We start from the raw sequence: 26,915 nt of genomic DNA, 5'->3' as shown, positions 1-26,915 counted from the left end.
TTCCTCAATCCTGAACACCGACTGATGGTGTTTCAGCGTCTGCGTTCATCTGAAAGTGTCTAAATTAACCTTTAGAAGAAAGGATGTAAACATAGTGGTACAGTACCTGGTGAGTACCGTATTTCCTGGACTATAAATCACATTTGACAAAAAAAACGCATTGTGAATTGTAAAAATATATATATTTTTTTTAATGTTGCACTTTTGGTGCTGCATGTCATACAGCGACACCTAGTGGTCACAGACGGTATATGATGGTATATTTTGAGGCATAAGCTTTTTCTTTATAAGATCAAGCCGTTTTACTGCAGTACACATAGAGTACACATTTTCAGTGCTATTTCTAAAAAAACATTTTGAGTTGTTGTGTAAGTGTTGTGTATTTGTACTGTCTTTAGGTAAAACAATTTAACATCACTTGTAATTGAGTACAAATGGTTAGTCATTGCTTCACCTTTGATTATGTTTACTTTGTTTTGTTTTTCATGTGAATAAAGTGATTTATTATTTGTTGTTGCCATAGCTACCGCGGTCAACATTGGTAACCAAGAGGTTTCGCAAATTCATTTTCAAAGTTGGTTTCTGGCGCGTTCATGCGTGTCCCTATACTGTATGTAGTGTTATTATGAGTGTTTTGTTTTCAAAGACCCTGTTAACCCTTTCAATCCAATCCTGGAGCAGAATACAGCAGAATACCAGAATACAGCACGGGTGCATTGGATTACTGACGCTTCCACACTATTTACGAGATCTACAGATTTTTCCACTCACAGGAAAATACAGTAATGTTGTAAAAATGAGAAGAAATGAAAATCTATCCAGAAGCACTCATACTACAGTATGTTGTTCTGTTCTGCTGATCGTTTTCGGCGGCCATGTTTTCTTTCCTGCAGGTTCCGTGATAGTCCTTTCTCGTCATTCCGTCCTTTTAATTTCCCGGACGTGTGCCCGATCCACCTCGACCTCCTGCAGTCGGTGTGCCGTTCTTTCCTGCTTGGTAACATCTGGATCTAAACATCGCTCTTAAAGCACGACAACACAACACCGTCAAAGGGTTAAACATGCCCTGCACTGCCCGTTGCTATGGAGGGTTTTGACGACGTTCCCCCGTCACTGATGTCACTGATGCGACTGTCCTTGCCACGAGCCCGGCCACTGTTGCCGCGTCTAAACGTCCTTGTTACGGCTATTTTAAAATATAATGTCACAGTGTTTTCCCAGCAGTGTTGTTGTCACTGTCGTTTCTGACAGAACGCATTACCGCAGTGAGCCCTCCCGAACACCCCGGAACACGAAGTCCGCCCGCTAATCCGGCAGGGGGCGTCGGCGAAGGGAGAGCGTTTGACAGGTGTGTCTGTTTGCACTGTTCAGCAAGTGACAACGGGCAGCGGCTGCACGCTGCGCCACCGCAGCGACTTGTCTATAATTCACAGCCTCTTTGTCTGCTAAGTAGAATACATGCGGGCGTTTGTCCTGCTGGCCTGGCTGCCGGGGGATTACAGAGCAAACATGCTGACACCACGGAGGGGGGGGGGGGGAAACTACACGTTGTGTACAGTTTGAGATAAATAACAAAGCTCCATAAACAGCCATAAATGAGCATTCAGAACACCCTTATGTTTCACTCATAAGCCTTGAGGCTCTGCTTTCAAATTAAACTCGCACACACTTTATGTTAAGCAATGCTAAGACAATTAGTCAGCCAATGGGTCGTTTTAAAGCTTCTAAGTGAAATTAATGGTTCGGGGGTCCCGATTAAGCAGAAGTTCTATGGTTCCGGTTTAATGACTGAATGATTTTCTTTTTCCTTTTAATCCTTCATTTTCTGGAGTTAAGAGGGAGAGAGAAGATCATTCTGGATGACAGACTACAACTCATTCACTCCAGTGGTCAGTCCAGAGACACCAGCTGACCAGCCGAGCGTGCATCAGTGACTGAGGAAATCCAAGCAGAGCGCTGGAGGACAGGGAGGCACGGTGGTGATGGAGTCAGTAACCTCGCCTAATGCTGACCGGACTCCAGGGCCGTCCTATGTGGAGTCTGATGTGTTCTTTCACATATTCCACTTTCTTATTGCAGTTTACCAACATGTATTTGAGTTGAATTGATGATAAGAAGTTTGTACATCCTGATGTCTCCTGACACTTGGGGTACGTCCGAATTGTCCCTCCTTTCTCCTTCTCAATGGACTTTACCTGAACCCCTGGATGACATCCAGGGGTTCAGGTAAAGTCCATTGAGAAGGAGAAAGGAGTTAAGGAAAGGCGATCCCGTTAGTGTTGCAGTTGAACCGCAATAATGTGACGGTGACGTCTGAAGCACATTTGGGTTTTCGATGATTTAAAGTTGTTCAATACAGATTCTTACTTTGGTAACTTACATGATCTGCTCCTTTTTCACTCATCCTGAGTTTCCATGAACACTCCGATGAGCCGGCCCTTTAAATGTTGTCGCTGCAAGGAATTGTGGGGCAGCATGACCTGGTCTCCTTTGCTAAAGGAAGCATCAGTGGTTCCTAGGCTAAAGGAGGGTCTAAAGGAAGCATCAGTGTTTCCTAGACTAAAGGAAGCTCTAAAGGAAGCATCAGTGTTTCCTAGGCTAAAGGAGGCTCTAAAGGAAGCATCAGTGTTTCCTAGACTAAAGGAAGCTCTAAAGGAAGCATCAGTGTTTCCTAGGCTAAAGGAGGCTCTAAAGGAAGCATCAGTGTTTCCTAGGCTAATGGAGGCTCTAAAGGAAGCATCAGTGCTTCCTAGGCTAAAGGAAGCTCTAAAGGAAGCATCAGTGTTTCCTAGGCTAAAGGAGACACTAAAGGAAGCATCAGTGTTTCCTAGGCTAAAGGAGGCTCTAAAGGAAGCATCAGTGTTTCCTAGGCTAAAGGAGACCCTAAAGGAAGCATCAGTGTTTCCTAGGCTAAAGGAGGCTCTAAAGGAAGCATCAGTGTTTCCTAGGCTAAAGGAGACCCTAAAGGAAGCATCAGTGTTTCCTAGGCTAAAGGAGGCTCTAAAGGAAGCATCAGTGTTTCCTAGGCTAAAGGAGGCTCTAAAGGAAGCATCAGTGTTTCCTAGGCTAAAGGAGGCTCTAAAGGAAGCATCAGTGTTTCCTAGGCTAATGGAAGCTCTAAAAGAAGCATCAGCGTTTCTTAGGCTAAAGGAGGTTCTAAAGGAAGCATCAGTGTTTCCTAGGCTAAAGGAAGCTCTAAAAGAAGCATCAGCGTTTCTTAGGCTAAAGGAGGTTCTAAAGGAAGCATCAGTGTTTCCTAGTCTAAAGGAGACCCTAAAGGAAGCATCAGTGTTTCTTAGGCTAAAGGAGGCTCTAAAGGAAGCATCAGTGTTTCCTAGGCTAAAGGAGGCTCTAAAGGAAGCATCAGTGTTTCCTAGGCTAAAGGAGACCCTAAAGGAAGCATCAGTGTTTCCTAGGCTAAAGGAGACTCAAGGAAGCAATGAGCCTCCTTTCCTTCGATTATCGAGAATTCAGACAGTCCTCGTCATGGCCGCTACACAAACACTTCCAGGGTTCAGTGAAAGTCCATAGATAAGGAGTGAGGAGGGACATTTTGGACGTACCCACTGAATTTCTGAAATGCTTCTTCTTCTTTTGGGTTAAATTGCAGTTTGCATCCCAAAAGTTGCATTACTGCCATCTGCTGGTTCTATCTACATTGTTTCCCACCCCTCTATTCATCCCTGATGACTGTTCCTCTCTCTCTCTCTCTCTCTCTCTCTCTCTCTCTATATATATATATATATATATATATATATATATATATATATATATGTGTGTATGTATATGTATGTATATCTTATCAGCAGCTTTTTCATCCCTGATGACTGTTTCCCTTCTTCTTCTTCACTTGGTATATGTGGAGTTGCATGAAGTCCATACCATTCCCACTGCTCAAAAAAAAGAAAAACAAAAAGACCCCATTAGCACGACACAAAACTTTTGTCTGTTTACACGACAACAGTGGTCGGCGCCACTGAAAACACACTTTTTGAAAACTCCCAATGTGGAACTTTTCCAAAACGCTCTGACTCTCTCTTCATATAGACATTGAAAAAGCTGTGCCTGCATATCCTAGCCGGTGTAAAAAGTTCTTCTGCACATGCTCAGTAGCTGGACATTGGAACAGTGTTTCCTCCAGAGTGTCGTGACTCTCAGTCCAGATTCTCCTGGGAGTTGATTGTTTTATAGTTGACAGTCACACGTAATAATAAAACAACTTCGCTGTCTGACCATACGGATGTCCTGGCACTTGCCGTGTTTATAGCGTGTTGTTCCATGGTCATGTTAGGTTTCATTGTAACCAACAGCACCACCTTGTGGCCTGGCATGCTGACTACATCGTTTAAAGCATTTCTGAAGTTTTCATGTAACACAGATATCTTTTTCAAAATATTGCCGTGAAAACGCAAAATATTTCCTGACACGAAAACATCAAAATGATGTGTTTCCAACTGAAAAGTTACGTGAACGGGGCTTTTAGCCTTGCTTCAGATTGACTGTTTTCTCCAATGATGAATAGAATAGGTTGTAAAATCCGATTTTTTTTTTCTTCCATTTGCCACCCAGATATTTCTGCTTGTAATAAACTGTGCCAGTGGAATTACTCGTCAGCTTTACTTCACCTGCTACTGGTTGGTCTGACTTATGAATGAAGTTCAACAACATACAAGACTTTAATTCTGCATTTCGATTGCTTCCCCTGTTCAGTCTTTCTTGTTATAACAGTCCCCGTGATCACTTTATCTTCACCTGCCGAGTCATTTATTTAATACTACTATTAATACCTGTTAGTAACTCTATTGTGACATATGTTCGCTTTATAAACTGCAAACTGCATTGGTGGTGTCCCGGTCGACGCGCATCTCGATTATTCATAGTGTGAATTATTTTCCTTGCACCTCCTTCCCACTTTGAGGAATTACGGCACAGTCAGATTCAATAGAAAAATCCAACATAATAAACGAGGCCTGAGGTCTCTCTTCTCTGTGAATCTCCTCTCTCTCTCTCTCTCTCTCTCTCTCACTTGCTGTTGATTATCAGTGGTGAGTTACACTGCCATCTGCTTTAATGGGATCCATGCTTGAAAGTGCAAGACAAGCAGAAACAGATAGAGTGGAGTTGTGAAAAAAAAAAAAAGTGCCTCAAGGTTTTCTCATCTTTCCATGCTTCTGTCTCTATTTTTTTTTCTTTTGTATCCAATGCTCCTCTGGTTCTATGTTGGCTTTCTCTCTCCTCCTTGCTCTTTGTGTGGTTAATAATCTCCGTCCCAATGCAATAAAGCCACATGGCGCTCGGTGCAGCAAATACCATAACTCTCAGTTCCTAGTAATTGATCCCTGTAGTGCAACTGTCTGTCTTTGCCTCTCCTTCCCATCCCTCCATCTCCAGCTACACCAACTTTTCCCCTCCAATTACATTGAATTTTGGCAACCGCTCGAATAGAAACCTGCTGAAGACCATTACCGTATTGTCCTGAGTAGAAGACCACCGTTCTTTTTGCAAGGCAAGAAAATCGTTGCATTTATGGAATTATCCACTTTTTACAGGTCTGTCATCAGGACAGGACAGATACCACTTGTTCAAAGGACTAGTACAAGTAACTAACCTTTAGCTACTTGCCAATATGGAGTACCGATATCGGTAATTATTAAATGTTGTCAAGCCTAATTCCTACTCCATACGTGAAGATATACGAAGGAAGTGCATCGCCGCGAACCACATAAACTGCATCACTGGTGTGTGAGCCCCGATACTCTTTAGCATGTAGCATGTAGCATGTAGCACGCCTCAAAGTAAAATCCTCCTGACTCCACAGAGCAGGTAAACTTATGAACAATCTGATCCAAATGTAAGTTAATGTTGCCGTACAAACCATCTTTTGCCTCCTCTTGATTTTTTCAGTCAGAGGATCAGACACATTACCCGACATGGATATCAGTGCCTCCTCTAGTGGCTGTATCATGAATTCCTCAAGCAGATCGCCTGCGTCGTTACGTTCCCTCCAGCTCCGGTTCCGCCTGCGTCTCACATTCCGTGTCATCGAAAGCGTTTCAGATTTAAAGCCTGTGAATGTCTTGTTTAGCAATAATGTCGCGCTGTAAGTGGCTTGTTATCCCGTCGTTCAACATCGACTGTGGATCTGAACATTGGAAGCTGAATATTAGACCCAGAATATACGATTTCTTTCAAACACCTTTTCATGCCATTCCAGGAGAAAAAAAAAAAAAAAAACCCAAACCCTTAATTCACATGGTATTTGTGTTTTTCCATTTACTGTGTGTTTCCAGTGTGTTCCTCGCCACACTCCTCTCCTCCCTTCACCTCATTTCATCCATCCTGCCTCACCAGTCAAGCGTCTCGCTCACCTGAATGCAGAACACGTCTCCAGTACCTCATCAGACTTCTGCAATTTCATACATGAAAACTATTTTCTTGCCTGAAATTCTCCCCCTTTGGTCCAAATTGCTCATCCTCAGACCTGGGATTATGAGCGCTGGAACTGATGGAGGAGCAGAAATACAAGCCCTTTGGCGAAGGCTGTGTGCAACAACTTTCCCTCCTCTTCACTTTATGTTGGCCCTGTATCCCAGCCCAAACTTATTCCCTTTTTCTGAAGCCCTCCGGTGCACTTTGTAATATCAACACGCCATTAGAGGTGTGCTTCTCGCCGTCGAGTGGGTGCCTTCCGCAGCTCTGAAGCTGGATGTGCCCACGTTCGGTTGAATCCCAGCTGAGTTTCTCTCCTTTCATTCTCCCACTCCGAACGGGTCTCGGCGCTTTTCAAACCGCATGCTAAAAAAACGGGAATGCTAAAATGTTAATTGAGGCTGTTTCTTTTGGAAAGTGTTGCTTTCAAGTACCAGTTTGAGATGTTTTGGGTTTCTGTTTTTTTGTTTTTTTTGAAAGCATGTCAGAGTCGGGGGAAATTTGTTACACAACTAGAAGCAACCATCAAACCTGTTCCCCCACAAAGATCTGCTGCTCTGATCAGGGTATTCAAACCCTCTGCTTATACAACTCGCTAACAGCCAAACATCTTGTGACGACTCGCCGGCGTCCATCCTGACAGTCTCGCTATGACGGCAAACAACAATTGACAGCCAGTGAGTCAGGGAGTGTTGTTAGGACAGAAGTCTGACATATACGCTCGTGTTTAATTCAGATATTCTTCTTCTATGTATTCAACGGACCAAAACCGAAGGAGAGAATGAAAGGAAGGGATACAACTTAAGGCGAGATCGGGGGGAGCAGAAGGAGAGTATCGCTTCGTCTCTCCACAGTGATGAATCTCCGGCGAGGCCGGTTTCATAACCCATCTGCCAGAGTGGAGATCAGCCGGTAAGAGCAGGCCCTGTGGGGCTGCAGCAGAAATATATGTCTTTTTAATAATCTCCACCAACACAGTCCGGTACAGTGTTGCACTGTGCACTGCCCTTACACAGCGTAGCCTCGTCCTTCCACATCGATCCCGCTCACGCTCACCGACCCCCACATCGCCTGCATATTACATCAGATTTTCTGATCGCGTATGGATTCATCCAGTCGGGAAAATAAAATCAAAACTCCAATGTACAGGAGATGAAAAAAAAGAGAGTTACAACTTTAGAAACTGCCATAAAGACGCAGCTGTCTGCAATGTCTTCATTAAATATGCACGGAGATGATTATCGCCATCAAAAAAGTACTCATTCCCTCCTTTTGTTTATGGCCACGCTGACATTTCCAGCAACACGCAGGTGCACCTGCCTCGAAAGCTGTTGCGTTACGAGGCAGCAGGTGCTGGACGCTAAACTGCGAGATTTGCAAGCAAGAGAATTTTCGGTACGGCTGTGAACATTTTGTTAAGATAATTAATGGAGTAGTGACACACACTCACAGTGACAACCTATGACGCACCATAAAAAAAAAATAAATCCAGGACAAGCAATAAACTTTGAAGACAAGGTTTTTGGACCAACGAGACCAAGTGAAAGTGTTGAAAAGCTGCATGATGTGACCCTGTAAGTATTTCAGAGAGCGTGACATCGGCTTCAGGTTAGTAATTCACTCTGGAATCTGGAGTCGTGGAGGTGAAGCTCTCTGTTTACCAGCTGCTCTCTCACCTCGGTCACAACTAAAGGAATGAGACCACGGAAACAAACGGCTGAATTGAGTTTCCTTTCGCGGAATCGCAGCAGACACTCAGACGAGCAGCTCCTCCGGATGGTGAGAGGCTGGTTCAGGTTCAGGCATTTGATCGGGACGGCTGGCTGGGGTCCTCTGCTGGAGGTGATGGTAGAGCAGTCAAAGAGTCAAGTCCCAGGTCAATTGGGAGATTATATTTCTGTGTGGGTCTGGAAACAGTTCAGGGTTCCCTACTTTGCAAGTGGGAGGAAGTTGGAGGCGTAAGCAGGAACATTTCTGCCGTCAGGACATCATGTGGACTAATGAGGTAAGAAGACCGAGTTCTCTTGGTGTACAGTTTGGATTAGTGTACACTAAAGCCGAGTTATCCCGACTGGCTAGCAGACAGAAAGGGTTCGATACCAATCTCCCCCATGCAGCACTCTGCCCTTGGGCAAGACATGAAGACCCAGTTTACATAAGGTTTTCATGTGAAAATGGAAAACGTTCATTGCGTTTTGGGTGTTTTTTTGCACAACAAAGTGCAAAACACAACTTTTTGAAAACAGCTCCCAAGGTGGAACTTTACGAAAACGTTAGATCCCCATGGAAACGTGGGAAATGCAGTTTTTAGAAAATGCTCCGTCTCAGTGAAAATGGAAAAAACCCTACTTTCTTGAAAACACTCAGACTCTGTGTCGATTGGAGGGGGGGGGGGGGGGGGGGGGGACGCAACTTTGAGAAACACTTCGACTCTGAAGAATCTGGAAAAGAACACAACTTTTTGAAAATGCCACTTTTCGGAAAACATTCAGTGCAAACGGGGGAGAAAAATAACTTTTCAAAAATTGACAATGACAAATGTTTCCTCCAGAGTGTCATGACTCCCAGTTCATATTCCCCTGGGACTTGGTAGCTTTATTTTGACAGTCACAGTAATAACAATCCATCTTGTTCATCTGTCCACCACAATGTCTGTGTTCTCCCGTTGTTAATGCTGAGAGCATTTTGTTCTCTGCTGCATGTGTGTGTGGCTTCTCTACAAAATAAAACAACAAAGCCGACTCAAGGTATGCTAAATACATCGTTTTTAGCGTGTTTCTGCCTTTTCCATGTGAGCGGACATAATTTTTAATATGTTGCCGAGTGAATGCAAAACTTTTCACGAACAAAACTGCAAAAATGATGTGTCGTCAACATTGTTGTGTAAACATCAACCTCAGGTGACCTCTGTCTCCACTGTGTGACTGGGTGAATGTGACTTATACAAAATGCATCACGTGAGCAAAGTCCCTGTTCCATACACTCCAAAAATATAAGTTAAGGCAGTTAATTTATTTGCACATCAGGAATGTTTGATTAATATGAGCATATTGAGTTTCTTTTGTTAAATGGTTCATTCTAATACATGTTCAGATAACAATTAATAGACGGAAATGTGTAGCATGATTAGCTCAACCAATACTTTTTTACAGTGTAGCTGTTGGTACAAAAGGAAATAATCAGTAAACATGTGGATGAGAAGTGGAAGGTAAAGTCTTGTGTGTTTCCCCAGACGCTGAGGCAAGTTGCCTTTTACAGACACTCTCAACGAGATTAAAAAATACTGAACCGTCTTTCCCGATGCTCCTCTAAATTTCCCAGCTCCTCACATCTGTCGTTCTCCTGCCGTGCAAACCGCCACACCACTCGTGCTGCCACCGAGACCCCCGCCACCGAGACCCCCGCCACCGAGACGAACACCAATACGACAACCATTAACCCCGAGAACGTGAAAAATAGCAAACTGCCGTCCTGATGTCGGGCGTCGGGGGGCATCTAACTCTCCCCGCTCATCTCAGCACCTCCGCCCAGCTGCCGCCTTCATATCTGGATATACCCTCAGCACCCATTCCCTTCCAGTTTAATATATCCAGTCGCACGAACGGCATCATCTCCTCGCACACGGTCCCCAGCTCAGATCAGCCGTTCCCGCTCCCCGGGTTCCAATATGGCCCCGCCCTCCTGCGTGCGGCGGTCCCAACATGCACTCCCCGACTGAACATCAAACAGTCCGCCGCCGAGATGGATGCACGCGTGCAGCAACTTGAGGGCCTGTTGACGCCGGTGCAAGCAGGAGCCGCGGCGGCGGGGCTCGTGGCGCATGAATGTATTCAGCACGGCACCTCGGAGTCCGTCACATTGATTTACTATGGTGGCAGCGATGTGCCAATGAATTTGTTACGCAGCCCAGAGCGTAGCGGGACTGTGGGGGGAGTTACTGTTGTCCATAATTAGTCCTGCTGGTGCCCTGTCAGGTGTGTGTGTGTGTGTGTGTGTGTGTGAGAGAGTAATGGAGACAGAAAGGGAGGATAGTGAGTCGAAGAAGCGGCCAATGGGAGGCCGAGAGGCGACTTCATCCACAGGAAAGCAGTGAACTGTGGAGACTTTTGCTGACCGCGAGAAAAAGTGAGAAAAGACAAAGGACGAAAAGGAAAGAATTCTGCTTCAACCAAAAGAGGTTCAAATAGGTCGTCAATAAAAACATCAGCCCGTTTCCCCATCAGTCCACGCCGTCCACACACCCCGGGACAATGCCACGGCCACGGCCACGTTTCCATCAGCCATGTTTTCTCTCTGCACTAAAACAGGGCGAAAACTGTGCAGCTTTTCCTTTATGACAGGAGGAGGTGATGGCTGCTGAAAGCAATCTGACGGCCCTGGACCTTCAGATCGATATTGAGGGATGGCAGTGCAGGCAGCCAGCGCAGCATTCTGGCTGCACACAGCCAGGAGAGAGAGAGAGAGAGAGAGAGAGAGAGAGAGAGAGAGAGAGAGAGAGAGACTGTCACGGCGGAAGGCTTGATGAATAGATCACTGGGATTACCAGCAGTCAGATCTGACTAGTAGCGATACACACGTTTTAATCTACCTGCCAAACCAAACTGTCTGAATACCGAATCAGTGTGACGGATGGAAGGCAAAAGGAAAGCCTGCAGAACTGCACTTAAACAACAGGAAAAACAATAGAATAGAATAGAATAGAATAGAATAGAATAGAATAGACAGTATTTAAGCAGGAGTCCAAAAATGAAAAATGCCAAAAAAGAAGATTTTTTTGTGCCACTGGAAAACGAGACAGAGATTGAAATGCATCCCTGTGAGTCATTGCTGATATGAAGGATTTGCAGACGATCAACCAGTGATTAGCAACAGGAATCCAACAGGAGTGATGAAATGAGGGTTCTATACGTGTGAAAGACGGGTGGAGAGCGGAGGAATGGTTGAGGCACGTCATTGGACTGGAATGTGGCGGAAGAACAGATTGTGAAGAACAACCGGGTTAATTAAAGCAACAACAGGAAGATCTAATAGGAAAAACAAAGCGTGAAAAATACTATTTAATGTTGCTCTACCGGACGAAATCTTTAAAACAAACTTCCTGCATCACTTCTGCACAGAGACTAAACCGAAACACCAAAACTAGACAGACTCATTCACACTCACTTCCAACATGCAGTTTCATAGAGTGACGATCACACCAAAGTCAATTTGTTGACAAACAGACTTAGAAGTTGGTCGTTTTTTTCCAGTGAGAATCGAGATCCAGTGGACAAACGGGATCTGACGCGTGTGTCGACTACGTGAGTATCTTTCACCAAACCCAAACGCTAGAAATATGATCGTATGAGCGTAATGATGAATTCCCTTCAGGAAGGCATCAACAACTAAAACTGGTTCCTGCAGTTTTCATTTCCCCCTGTGGATCCTGGTAGAGACACTTGTAGCAAATTAAAGAGATCAGAATGCAACTGGGCAAATGGTGAGAAAGTGTCCTCCTCTGAGTCTGGTTCTGCAGGTTTCTGCCATTAAAAACAAGTGTTTCCTGCACACATTTGCTGGTTTCTCTCCCTAAAAGCGCCTCGAGGTACCCGTGTTGTATTTGGCGTCATAGAAATAAAACTGAATAGAATTCAAATCCTGCGTCAGGTAGACTAACTTCAATATCCCCACGACCCGAGTCCATATAAAGCGTGGATGATTTTCCACAATAAAAGCCTCGAATGTTCACCCTGCCTCGGCATCGCGAAGCAAGGCACCGCCAGTCTCTGCAAATGTGGCAGTAAACCTGAGCTCCAGGAGGTAATTAGTCACAAATTACCAATGCATCAAGGATTTTGTTTAACGCAGCACAATCCTGTCTGCTGATCCTTCAGGAACACGCCACAAAAAAAAGAAAAAAGAAAAGAAATTACGCTGGAATAGAAACAAGTCCCCCTCGGGAGATTGCTCTGCTGTCCACGACACTTCTCTGTTACGTTTATTTCTTCTGCCAGCTGTCAATCATGTCTCACGGCGTCTGTCACTTCTTGTAACTCGGCGGGTTTTGATTACATCCAGGAGCGCCACGGAGGAAGACGGGAGGAAAATACAATTTCCTCTCGTTTTAGGAAATGACAAAACCCAAACGTTTTGAGTCATATACACTTCCACTGCAAGAAAAAACAGCCTTGATCGGTTGTCGAGGTCAATTTAGGTGGAGGTATTATGGTAAATAAAACTTGTATCATTTGGATATCTGGTATTACACGATGTACTCATCTCACTGCTCCAGCCTCCTGTTAACTTAATCCAGTGACATCTGACATTCAAAGCCAAAGAACTTGAAGCAGCAAACATGAAGGCAATCAATTTTATAACATCGCTCTAATAAATTAGCATATTACAGATAAATTCTTTCAGAACAAAGATGGCGGGTGTCAGTGTGTCCCCAATCAGGAAACTGTAAGACTCCACTTACAAAGTAAGTTCCTCACAGTGATAGAAAAAAAAGAAAATGCTGAAAAATTCAATATTCCCATAAATCAGCCTCGTTCATTGATTTGCAACATTGCTCACAATGGCCCGATACTCTGCTTCCTATCTGGGGAGCAGCGCCTCTGAAAAGCTTTGCAAGATAAATTTGATGGGTCTGGAGACGAGTGAACAGGACGGGGAAGTGGGAAAAAGATGCGTCTCCGCTCCATAAAAAGGGGATGATTGATTGTTCTGTTAATCTGAGCCTTTTCTTCTGAATCGCTGGATGAAGGCGTCTCTTTCGGATTGTGGAGGACGGCACCGGAAAAGATCAGATCGAGGTTTTTGGTTTTTTTTATTCATTGACGGGATGGGTAAAATGAAAACTCTTTTGTTAGAAGCCATGAGATTTTTTTTTTTTTTTTTATTTCTTAGTGGCAGTATGAAGTAGAATAAGACGTTTGTTGGTGAGTTCAAGTACTAACCTTCAGTTACTTGATATAGAGTACCGGTACGAGTACTTATTAAAGGCCATGAAGCCTTTTTAGAGCCTGATATGTAACAACGACCCAAAATGTTATAAAATATCATGTAATAATACCTCAAATGTAGTAACTGGTCAATAATGTAACAAGACTCTGAGTTCCAAACTTAAAAACTTTTAATATTACATTATGGGGCAGGCAAAATATTTTATTGTGTAATAATTTTATTACATAATGAAGTGAGACAATGATTCATGATTTGGACTTGAACAATTAAAGAATAGGTTCTAAAAGTTTGGACTATGTGTTTGTACGTGTATCTATATACAGTTTATAGTATTTATGTCTGATTACTGTTTCCCAAGTCATTTATAATCTTATGTTCTCTATAATCTGTAATCTAGTTCTCCAATCATTAGTACAAGATCATGTATTAAACCTATTAAGGGCACATTTAAATTCTTGTCAAATCATTTTACATTATTGACCATTTTTGGGTTTTATTAAACTTTTTTTTACTTACGTTTCAGGTTCAGCACTTTTTGTTATAGATTATCGACCAGTTATTACATTTCCAGTTTTATTACATTATATTTTATTCCTTTTTGGGTCATTGTTACATAACAGGCTCTAAAAGGCTCATTCAATACTGCATTACTTTTTATTCACACTTCAAAATATGTGTGTGAAACAAACTAGCAGAGGCCATAACCTGTGCAACATTTCCAAATGTTTGCCATTTCTCTTGAAAAATGTCCAATTTTTCACCATTTTATTCATGAAAATGAGCGACTGGAAGTCGTCCTGCACGCGACTTCCTGTGAAACATCGCCGTGTCAGACTCCATTACAGCGTGGAGAAATGCTCCGCTGACAAATGCAACCCTGTGGAAAACGGCTTTGTATTATTCTCCGAGAAAGTGGAGGGGATTCGTTTTAGCTCTGAGAGCAACAACGCATGAGAACAAGAGCAGGAGTCACTTTACCTCCGCCCAGCACCTGAAAATGTTCTCGACATGCTTATAGTGCATTCTTGTTTTGGTTCTAAAACTCCAAAGGATTATTGAAGATCAAACTTTGATTGGACTTTTATTTGCGTAGCGCAAAATACATCTCAAGCTGCTTTTACAGAGAAAACTCCATCAATTCCATGCGAGCAAGTAGGAGACACTAGAAAGGGAAGGATTTTTTATTGATTAACAAACGATCTTTCAAGGCAGTAAGAATGTCTGTCCTCTCTCTCCCCGGCTTGTTCCAGGTTTTAAAAAGTGTGTTGCTCCAACCAGCCAATCAGAAATCAAACCCTCTATAGTGTCATCGGGGGTTCAGCCAATCACAATCAAGGTAGGCTCCTCCGCTTTGACTCCTCCCACAATCAGGAAGCTCTGCTCTGGCACATGGCACCACAAGAGGAAGAACTTCCTCCTCTTCCCATAGATGGGCGTGTGTGTGGGCGGAGCCAGTCCAGCTCACACAGACACAGCAGATTCTGAATGTAGCTCCTAGGATCCAATATTCTAATGGAGGAGAATCCAGGCGGAGCTGGATTTGGGACAATAAACTTTGAATACAAGGTTTCTGAACCAACAACACCATGTGAAATTATTGAAATGTGGATAATATCACATTTATAAGGTACTTCTTCAATCTAAAGATATCTATTTGAGAATAAGTGGTCATAAGTTTGACTGCCTGATTCTGGAGCTAATAGTTTGGACATTTTTTGCAGGGAAGGTTTCTGGACCATGTGAAAGTGTTGAAAAGTTGGATGATATTACTCTTTTTAAGAAGCAGAAATAAATAAATAGAAAGTCATAAACCATCACTAGGTTTAGCTGGAATCAATGCTGACCAATGGACTGGTTAATGAACTTCATCGAATCAGAACTGCTTCCTGGATTGTCATCATCTTGATCTGAATACCATAGAACAAACTAGAGCTACACTCGGTAGAGCGCAGACCTTCGCCAATGGCACGTTTGTTGGCGGTGCCCAGTTAGCAAGCTAGCATGTTAGCCGTTAGCTCATATTGATCCTAACTACTGTGAGGGTACAACATCACTGTGTGAAACACTGAGCAGGGAGCGTCTCCATGGCAACAGACGCTGATCTCCTTTGCTCTCGCCTCTCCGATCCGCCTTGTAAGGGACATTTTTTTGCAGTTCTTCAGGATGTATTTATCTCCCCCGTGAGGCGCCTCTCTCATCCACTTTGTATGAGAAATGTTTATTTTGGCAGTTTTTTGAGATTTACTTGGAAACAGTTAGCCGTTAATGCCCCAAAAATGTAAACAGTTGATGATGACAAATCCTCCCTAAAATATTTCATGCAATTCGGGTGAGTAGTGTTTGTAAAAAGTTGATCAAATACATACATACAAACCAATGAATAGATAAATACACGCAGAATTCCTTCACAGGACTTCTATCTGTTTTAGATCTACGTACGCGTTTTTACAGGGTAACACCTTCCTTCTCCTCCCGTTTCATTAGATTCCTCTTAATTGACTCCGGACATCACCGACGTCCGCCTGTTGTCCTTCGACTCCACAGACTTCCAGAGGCGTTTTGTTTCCTTGCTTGTCTTGATGGATGATATTAATTTTCTTCGCTGCGTCTCGGACACTTTAGCTGCATACGACCCACTTCTTTTGGGCTATATGTTTTTAATTTAACATCCAGACGTGTCACGAGTCTGGCTCGAAGATGGATGAGAACTCCTCTACCTCTGCTGGCAGGTTGGAAGCAGAAAAACTCGGTGGGAGGGGCTGAGATGCAGCGGGAAAGGAAGGGGGGGGGGGGTACAGGTTTATGAAAGGAGCCTTATAAGGAGAAAAAAAGAAGCGAGTGCTGCAGACGGCGTCCAGACTGCTGACATAGGCTCGGGAGAAGAGAGAAAAAGAGAAAGAGAAGATGGTGAGAGGGGAGGGGATAAAGAAAGACAAATGTAAAAAAAAAAAAAATGGCGTTTGGGGAAGAAAAGCAGGCGATGGTAAAAGTAGAAACAGAGAGAGATAAACGAGAGAGGAAGGGCACCTAAATTCGTCTCGCAGTTGTAACAAAAGGCTTTTTGACCAGAAGGCAGAGCGACTGTCAAATTCATTTTCAAACAACTGAGAGAAATGTGGCTTCTATTAGTTGGTAGAAGAACGATTAAAGAGGGAATATTCCACCGCTTCTTTGCAACATTGACGTCTGCAACACTTGAGTTAACCAGCGAGGTTTAAAACATGTAATACATTATCACTAATATCACTTGTTTTAATTCAATTGACTGAAACGTTTTACTTAAACACACACTTCTAGAGAACGGGTGGATCTGAAGTTTTGAGAAAATGTACAGGGAGAACATGCAAACTCCATCGGAAGGCAGGACTCCAGCAGGAAATGATTTCTTTTAAAAAACCTCCATTTTGTGTGTCCATTTATGCAGCAACGGTGCTCCTTGCCACTGAAAACACAACTTTTTGAAAACAACTCTGAAGGTGGAATTTTAGGAAAACACCCTAACTTTGTCTCAATGTAAATGGGGGAAATGCAACTTTTGGAAAATTCTGTCTCTGTGCAAACAAGGGGAAACTCATCTCCATGGAAACTGAAGCAAAAAGCTACTTTTTGGAAATGCTCCGACCTGGTGGGAACAGGAAAATACACAACTTTTCTGAAGCAGTGCTCCTGCACATACTAATTCCTATACGCCCCACGGCCAGAGGAATTAGTTCTTCTGCACATGCTCAGTAGAAGGACAATAATAGCAATGTTTTCCTCCAGAGTCACGACTCCCAGTACATATTCTCCCGGGACTTGGTGGTTTTATTTTGACAGTCACCGTAATAACAATCCAACTTAGTCATTTGTCCACAAGGATGCCCGTTTACTCCCATTATGTTTCCGTCTGTGTGTATTTATTGGCTTGTATGTATTTTACCAACTTTTCGCAAAAACTACTCACCTAAATTGCATGAAATTTTCACGTATGATTTGTCATCTTTCAAGGATTATCTTTTGGGACGTTAACGGCTAACCGTTTCCAAACAAATCCTGAACAACTGCAAAAAAAAAATGTCCCCAGATTGGAGAGACACCTCGTCAAAACCAAAGGATGCCTGTTACCATGGAGACGCTCCCTGCTCAGTGTTTCACACAGTGATGTTGCTACCTGATAGGCTAGTTAGCAGCGACATGAGCTCATGGCTATCATGCTATTGATGCTAACTCACCCAAAAACAAATGTGGCGAAGGTCCGCACTCTACCGAGCGTAGCTCTAGTTAAAAAAATAGAGCGTATTGTTCTCTGAGGCATGTTTGGTTCATTTCAGGATAAAAACAACCAACAGGTCCAAATGGCATGTCCTCGCAAACCAGCTGATGCTTTATGTTCCTACCATTTCCATATAAACGCACATTGTTTTCAAAGCGTTGTCGGGTTGATGGGAAACATTTCTGAATATATAATATATATAATAATAAATGACTTCCTATTGAGGCAGTTGTCATGAAAAAGGTGTGACGTATGAATCACAAAAATTGAGTATTTTTGTGACTTTTTACCAGCAAAAGAATCTCAAGAATAAAATCCTTTTCTTCAAGTGTGCGTCGATTTCTATCCGAGCACACATCTTTGAGTAAACGCTGCGCCTCCCCGGCCCCACAGTCTGATTATGTGAGCAATGTCTCCAGAACGCCGGGTCTGATGGGAGCACGGCGGGTCAGGGAATAGACGAGGGGGTGGGCGGTGAGGTCATGATTAAATGAGATTAGTTAATGATTACTTAATGACTTGACAGGCGACCCCAGGCTCATTTACTGACCAACGACTTCCTCCGCATGCTCATTATTTGGCAACATGAGAACAACGGGTCAGTGTGCTCAGACGCGCTCTAATTACATCGACTGATGACTGCGGCCGTCTCACTTCTAAACAAACCAACAACAAAAAAAGCACTGGATTTTCCTCTGAGCTGGATTAGTTGTTTTATATCTGACTGAAATTCCCTCTGTGGCTTTCTTATTCACTTCCCTTAACGTTCAGTCTCGCCGCGTCTCTCGCCGTCCATGATTCTCCCAATAACTCCATCCTGTTCCTTTCAATGAGAGAACGCCAAGCAGAAAGCACTCAGAAGAAATAAACAGTGGCCTCGGCCCTCCATTTGGCCTCGCTGTGGTGGCTAAAACACACCGCCTCCAGTTATTTTATAAGACACTCCGCCGAGTGAGTCGGGATCTGTGAGCTTATTCTGTCCATCCCATCAAGGTGAAAGTGAAATTGACAGACGGCGAGAAAAGAAAGCCTCTGCAGATGTGTGTTGAGTGTGTGTTGCCCTTTACACAGGCCATGCTGATACACTTGTTTATCCTTTTTTTTTTTTTTTTTTTTTTTTAATTGCCTCGAGATGTCTAGACATGTCTGTAGTTGTGATTTTTACTTTGTCTTTAAATCCATTTTGTTTGCTCGCACTTTATAGACCCGGCTGATTGATACTTACGTCTTGCGAGGAAAAAGTGAACTTTTTCAGCTGTGACTTTTTGTTTGTTACTTCCAACCACAGTGTTCTGCTGGAGTGATGCTGATGCTTCACATTTTACTGTGAAAGGAAACACAGTGGCTCAGGCCCTGTCCACAGAGGTTGGTTTTTTTTTGTTTTTTTAAATGGGTTCCAGAGAGGAGGAAATTTGAAAACACTATATCAGCTTTGACGTCCGGATGGACAAGATGGAAAACGATGATGTCATCGCCCCACCTCAACAAAAACAATGGCGGACTCCCGGCTCCAGATCAAGCTGCACAAGCGCCATGTTTTCCTTCTCTGTTTTTGACGCACCATTACAGCGCTACCTACAGGCCTGGCATATGTACTACAGCATTTTGAGTGGTTTTCACGGTGCTGCGTGGACACAGATGTTTCCTGATTGTTTTGGCACATGCGGCCTTTTACAGTTCTCATGATTCATCTATGTGAAACTTTAGGACAGCCTAATTTCATCCTGGGTGGGCCGGACTGGTACAATAGGGACAATAAAACCTACTACTATATATAATACATTCAAAATCAATCAATCAACTTTATTTATACAGCACTTTTTATACAATAAAGTAATACAAAGTGCTTTGTATAATGTGTAATGTAATGATTTTCTTTGTTACGTGCATACGTGATGAAAATGTTCACATTTCCAAACAAAAAAATAGAAATTTACAGCCAAAATTGACTACAATAAAGCCAATTTAGATGAAACCTATAGCTGTTGTATTTAGCTGACAGCCTGACAACTTGGCTCTCACTATATTTTCGTGTCAACTACTCTTAAGAGATTAGAAATCTGATGGTCGCTGAAGAGTTTTTGGTTGAGACACTGAAACCCAAAGAGACTTGCAATGGAGATCAAGCAGCTTGCCTGGCAGCAGTCACCACCGATAAGAGTTAAATGTTGGACTGTGTCGGGAACACAATTTTTAAAACTTATATTTAAAAAAAAAATTGGAATAGATTTATTATAATAGAATCAAAAAAATCCGAGGTAATGCCAGGAGGAAGATGGGTGGATGGATGGATCAAGTCTCAGCAGGAGTTTGAGTAAAAACATCTTGACGAGTGAGACGTCAAGACAACAGATGTTTTCAGTCCAGTAAAGATCCTTCTGTAAACCTGACCAAGGACCATTTTGGTTGAAACATAACCAACCTGACATGTCTTGAGGGGGGAACAGTGTTAAGAGGTTGGCAATAAAGATTTTTATAAATCATTTTAAATGGCCTTCAAGGCTGCAAAGTGGCGTACTGGTTAAAGCATGTGCTGGGTGGAAACCGGCGCTACAGCTATGCTACAGCTACGCTACAGCTACGTTGACATACAAGATCATTGATCACAAACAACTTTTCACCAAAACTTCTACTACCGCCTCAGTACATTGTCTCAATAAATCTCTCAATCAATCCCACTGGCATTGCCTCTACTAGATCTCTGCATGAAACTTCCAAATGTTTGAATTGATGTACGTCTGAGCTGCAGATGAATCTGTATTCAATACTCGCTTCTAGCAACTCTACAGGACGACGCTGCGCTCAGAAGGTAATCGCTAATCTTCTCTGACTGACCGATAACTCGGTCCATTTTTGATTTTATTTACACAATGCTGTGTGTGTGTGTGTGTGTGCATATGTGTGTGTGTCTGTGTGTGCGTGTGTGTGTGTGTGTGTGTGCATTGTGTGTATAGAAGCCTGCTGCCTGTGGTTTATGGATATTCATTACAGAACCATTACAGCAGAGGTTACATGAGACAGGGGGATGTTTTATCTGCTAATGCATAAAACACAACCTCACACACACACACACACACTCACACACACACACACACACACTTACACATGTCCATATCTCTTTGACATCTCAGGAATGAAAGCATCCATCATCCTGCGTCGCAGATCGACCGGGTCGTCCGGCGTCGCCGCGCAGCAGCGACACGATGAGAAACAAATCACACAAACACACTCCTCCCTGCGACTTCGCAGACAATTGAATCACCGAAAGCCGCGAACGGCAAATCAACGTCGTCCGCAAAGACGGTTCGCTTATAACTGAGCTTTATTAAAATGGGAGATTGTCAACAGGCATGAGGCCGCTGGAGGTTTTCACCAGGGAAAAAACTTTGATTACACTCAACCTCATCGATTCCTCGCCGGATCAATGGCGTTGATGGGCGCTAGCTTATAGCATCATGTGACGCCGACTCACGCCTCGCCCGAGGCGCCATCAGTTCAAACAGTGGCAGTTCCTACTTGCGACTATCTCCAGTCAAGAGCTTTTCCCCAACGAGCTCAGCTTTGATGGCAGCCATTGGAAAACTGGGCCGCAGGCGGTTATTGGAATATTGACATGATTCATCCAACAAGTGAGTGGCAGAGATCTGCACATAAGCACATATCATCTATTTTGCGGAAACACAGCTAGAACTGTGTCAGAGTATAATAACAAAGTCAAGACAGTGTCCAATCCTGAAAAGAAAAAAAACCCAACCTCTAAAGGATGTTAGTGAAAACCCAAACAAGCAGAGCACATTAATTATGGGTACAAAGACACAGTTTCTTCAAAAGTAGGTCTTTCAAACAGAAAATAATTTGGATTTTTTTTCTCCTTCTTGTCAAGCTTCGGGTCTTGTTTTTGTACGATGTGCGATTTTTATTTTTTTTTTTGGTTTGGAGAAACTTATAACAAATGAGGCTGAGGCGAGAGAGAGAGAGAGAGAGAGAGAGAGAGAGAGAGAGAGAGAGAGAGAGAGGTTGTGGTCATGTAGATAAACACAGGACATTAGCTGCAGGCTGGATGAGCCTCTGGGGCAACATGAACTAATCTGCTCTAATAGACAGCGTGCATTCACTCATTACACCCCGGGCGTTCAGCGCCGGTCACTTCATCACTGTCGGTGAAGAGCAAAGAGTTACAGGGAGGGATTAGACGGAGGAAAAGAAAAGGAAATGGCCTGAACACTCCTGGAAGCCTCTGGAACGCCAGCGAGTGAGGCTGATTATCTGCTTTGTTTAAATAACTCAAAGCTGAACTTAATGAATGACGCTGCTATGAGTTTAACCACCATCAGGGACAGATGTAAAATGGCGATATAAGATATAAACGGAACTTCTTTTTTTTTTTTTCAAAGTCACTACTAACCTGCAACACAGAGATTTTTATGAACCACCAGCTGCACGGAAATGGTGAAAAAAGTGTCATACATTAAAAAAACAAACGTGATTAAGTGACTGGGAGTGGGGACGAACTCATGAAAGGATCGGGCCAATGAAATCACAGCATAGAATACATGAAGGACGATGTTATATCTTAAAGAGGAAGAGGATTTCTACATTCTAGTCGATTTTAAACTTGGTATCGTGGTGCACAATTCAAAAAGAAAGAAAGAAAGAGAGAGAGAGAAGAGAGACAGATAGAGTGGGAGCGGGAACACAGGAGTGTAAGACAGGAGGAGGAGGAGGAGGAGGAGGAGGAGGAGGAGGAGGAGTGTTGTTTAGGGATTTCCCTGCAGGACACAGGCGCTCTCTGATTTGCACACAGAGCTGAGCGGTTGCAGCGGCTGCGGCGGCTGCGGCGGCCACAGATGTATATTTAAACAGCCTCCTGCTTTCCAACAAGTCAGTTGAAGCCATCCATCAGCAGCAGACTGCAGCCTCACCGGGTCACAACAAGTGTTATTGCACATGTATCCAGTTGTCGCAGTGCATTAAACAGGTGACATAAATTAGAGCGAGTGGACGCCGCCGTCGCCGCGCTCGCCCGTAAACCCGCGGCTCCCCGCCCGACACGTCCACATTTGTATTCATCGACGCCGCCCAGAGTCGATCTCCGCGGCGTTGGCTAATCGGCAGCAGCACTGGAGACTATTAGGGAGAACTCGGCACAGTCGAGGCCCGGCTCCATTTCCCCGTCGCCTCATAACCCCCCCCCCCCCACACCCCCCCACACCCCCACCCACCACCACCACTACGCCGTCACTCCTCGTCTCTCCTTCTGTTTGTCTTCTCCTGCTAACTGCTCCGCAGCGATTTGCCCCCTTCCAGCCTCACTCCTCCTGAACTTACCCCCCCCCCCCCCCTCAACACACCCCCACCCTCCACCGCCGCCCTCCCGTCGCTGCCTCTCCAGAGTCGCTGCCTCGATGAGAGGAAGAGCCGTGGCTGTATTAATCAGGGACACATGGAGCCTTTCCAGAGGCTCTGGGCCCATTACTGAAACAATTAATAATTGATCAAGTTACACACACACACACACACACACACACACACACACACACACACACACACACACACACACACACACACACACACACACACACACACACACACACACACACAAAAGCACAAGCCAGCACATCCACGCACAAAGCGTCAAACTTCCTGTCAGCACTGCGCTGCAGCGCGGCACATCGATCAGACGAGGAGCCGTCAGCACATAAAAGACACAAACTGACCAACCTGCACATAAATTACATGAAAACTGACAAATCTTCTCTCGCTAACGACACGAATAACAGACGGTTGACCCAGTGCCAACTGAGGCCCCGTTTCAACGACCATGTTTCAAGTGAAGACGCATCGTTTTTACAGTTTTGTTCCGGAAGAGTTTTGCATTTCCACAGAAACAGCAAAAAAAAAAAAAGATGAAAACAATGCAGTTAGCATGTTGGGTCACAAGTTAGAGCTGCTGTGTTCAGCGTTTACAAAAAGTTTTCCCCATTTCCATGGAGACAGAGCTTTTTCAAAAAGTAGCTCTTTTCCCGTTTTCACTATAGAATGTGTACAAAAAGTTGCGTTTCTCAAAAAGAAGCATTTTTCCCATTTCCATGGTGACTGAGCTTTTTGAAAAGTAACTTTTTTTTTGTTCTCAAGGAAAATGAGTGTTTATAAAAAGTCTCGTTTTCCCCGTTACATGTGAACCGAGTTGGAGTGGCTGTGTTTTCCCCTTGTTTCTATGGCGACGGAGTTGGCTCAGCGGCTGACTTTGGTGAAACCAGACGTGAAGTTAGTTACAATTATATTGAAGTTACAGCGACGAGGGTATGGCAGTGGCTGAGTTGCCGAGCTGCTGTCTCTCTGTTAGCTGGAGCCGCAGCTGAAGTCGAGAGCCTCCCTTAACGAAAGAACCTTTGTTTTACCCAGAATGCATTTAGAGGAATTAGATTTATTTGTAGATGAGCGATTCAAACAAGTTAGTAATATTTCACGGATTCAACAAAAAAAAGCCAAGCAGGATCATTAAAACTGATGGAAGAATTTGACTTTAATATTGTTATTTTCAGTAACTTTACCATGTTTTTAAACACAGAAGTTCAACCTCGAAGTCGTGTATTTTCCCACACTGGCACAAAAACCAGCATGCAGTCCAAGACATTCATGTAATTTGACCAATATGTCGGTTTTTGTTTTTTTCGTCAAAGAAAATTCGATCGGGCAGCAAAGAAGGGTCACAAGTTAAAAGGCCCCGGCTGGTGATTTCACATGTCAGGAGCAATTTACAGAATTGGACATGTGGAGTCCTGCCTGTTTGGAAAGAAATGACTCTACGTGTTGACCTGCGGGAGATTTGACGAGTCTGAGACGTTTTTCTACGTTTAAGACCAAATAGAACTGGATGAAAGAAATTGCTCAGCCTCTTATAGACGTACATGGTAGCGTCGGCTCATATAAGATTTAAAATATTGATTAAGACCAGGATTTAACCTTTTTCTCCCCCTTGGAGAGGCCGGTGTGACTTTGAATCCAGCAGCAGGACAGTGAGGTCTGTGGAGACACAAGGATGAGTCAGAGGGGCGCAGCTCATCACCACCACGACAGCGAATCGGGAAAAGGATGAGTAAGGCTGCTTTTCTGTGAGATTTATTCATGAGTCATGATTACTGAACTATAGCAGCGAATGCTGTTGTTGTGTTCTTTTTTGTAAATGTATGATAGGAAATGTCACTTAGACGGAACAGCCTTCTTTCCTCTGCCAATTATTTGCCCAAAACTTTTGAAAAACTGACTTGTGTCACTGAGTTTATCTAAACTTGGAAGCTTTTTTCACGATTGGATATAAACAAGAGACATCATCGGGGTTTTTTCTTTTTCTCTTTTTCTTTGCTTCCATGTGTGGTTTACAAAGAAAGTTTCAAGAAGGACCATCAATGCAGACAATTATCAGGCAAAAGAATAAAAAAATATCGAACGACAAACAAGAGAAAGGTCGGAGTTACGTGATGCACCTGAACGCATCACACTTGTATTGGTGGCGTCAAGGAATAGACGATTCACAACAAATTATTTCATGAAAAAGAACCTGATTCAGTCTGTACTTTGTGTGTAAGACACATTAAAAAACGCAAAAAAAAAAACGTCTCCATACGTCAATTCAAAAATGGATCGACGGCTCTATCGCAGGTTCATCAATTAGTCTAATTCTGTTGTCCTTTAAAGACAGAAAGTCACAAGACGTGAAGCGACTTGACAGTTTGAGGCATTACGTAAGTAAAAGTTGAGGAGAGACCGGTGACTGCTTTCAAACTTTCAAGAGGCGAATAAATCATAAACGGACTGAAAAACAAATTTCCACACAGCTGAAGCCCAAAAGCTTCAAACGGAAGCGAATGTTGCTGCCTGACTGGGAGGTGAAGTTGTGCGAGCAGCGCTGGAGGAGATGCGGCGTCTCCACCGCCCACCGACAACCTCGGCTTCACGCCACGACTCCGTCGTCCTCTGCGGCTGCTTTGCTCTGGAAAGCCCTCTCATGGAAACGTTCAGTTTTTGGGGTTTTTTTTATTTTAACTGCAGCGCCTTGTTATTTGTATTTTAAAACTGCAGGGATGTAATAGGAGCTTCATGTCTGACTGTCTTAAATCAAAAAGTTTAGTTTGCTTATACAGTGTGCTTCAATGAGGAGAGTGCCTCGGTCCACCTCGCTGCTGCAACAAAACAATGAGAGGATGAAGTGATGGAAAGTGAATCCAGTGAGAGTTCTTAATGCAACGTGTGGAATAATGCGTCGACGGCTCTCACTACATTACGGTTAAATCACGTTGCGCCGGCGAGAACTTAAAGAAATTGTCCATCGAACCAGCATGTGCAGAAAAACTAGCTACTGCGGCAAAAGTTGCGTTTTCCCCGTTTCCATGGAGACGGAGTTGAAGTGCTAAAGAAAAAAAAAAAAGTACAATATTTCCCGTTTCCACAGAGAAACGGGAAAGTCAGAGTGTTTTCAAAAGGTTACGCTTCCCACGTCGCCGCGGGAACCGAGTCCGAACATTCTGGAAAAGTTGCGTTTTCCTCGTTTCCACGGAGACGGATTCGGAGCGTTTTCAAAAAGTTGTGTTTTCCCCATCTCCTTGTCTCGTACCTGCACTTTGTCAAACCCCAATTAATGATAAATATACATGATTGTTGAGAAGACGTGACTTACAGCAGATTCATGAGAAATTCAAATAAAGTTTTTACACTGTTAGAACTTTTCCTCATTTCAACACATTTCATAGGCACATTTTCAAATCGATCAGCAACAATGACTCAAAAACCTAAAAACTGGTATTTTTGCATTTTTTTAAACCATCGTTTTCCAAGCCATCATCAGATCTTTTGTCACCAAAAGTTTAAGGCACTTCCAAGCACACTTCCCACCAAGAAGAATCCACAATGTGGGACCCAGCAGGTAGTAAACGCCAGATTATAGAGCATCTTCCTCCTCTAACATCAGATTATAGAGAATCTTCCTCCTCTAACACCAGATTATAGAGCATCTTCCTCCTCTAACATCAGATTATAGAGGATCTTCCTCCTCTAACACCAGATTATAGAGCATCTTCCCCCTCTAACACCAGATTATGGAGCATCTTCCTCCTCTAACATCAGATTATAGAGCATCTTCCTCCTCTAACACCAGATTATAGAGCATCTTCCTCCTCTAACATCAGATTATAGAGAATCTTCCTCCTCTAACATCAGATTATAGAGCATCTTCCTCCTCTAACATCAGATTATAGAGCATCTTCCTCCTCAAACACCAGGTTATAGAGCA

General features: G+C 43.5%; 1 protein-coding gene across 2 annotated transcripts in view; it reads right to left on the bottom strand.

Moving 5' to 3' along the window:
- The window catches only part of gfra1a (gdnf family receptor alpha 1a), a 128,770-nt gene that overhangs the window by 42,343 nt on the left and 59,512 nt on the right, over positions 1–26,915 (bottom strand). The gene's annotated exons all lie outside the window — the stretch shown is intronic.

The sequence above is a fragment of the Blennius ocellaris genome (genome assembly GCF_963422515.1).
Source record: "Blennius ocellaris genome assembly, chromosome: 13".
Taxonomy (NCBI): Eukaryota; Metazoa; Chordata; class Actinopteri; order Blenniiformes; family Blenniidae; genus Blennius; species Blennius ocellaris.
Note: the sequence above shows the minus strand (reverse complement) of the source record. Positions and strands in the feature narration are given on the sequence as shown.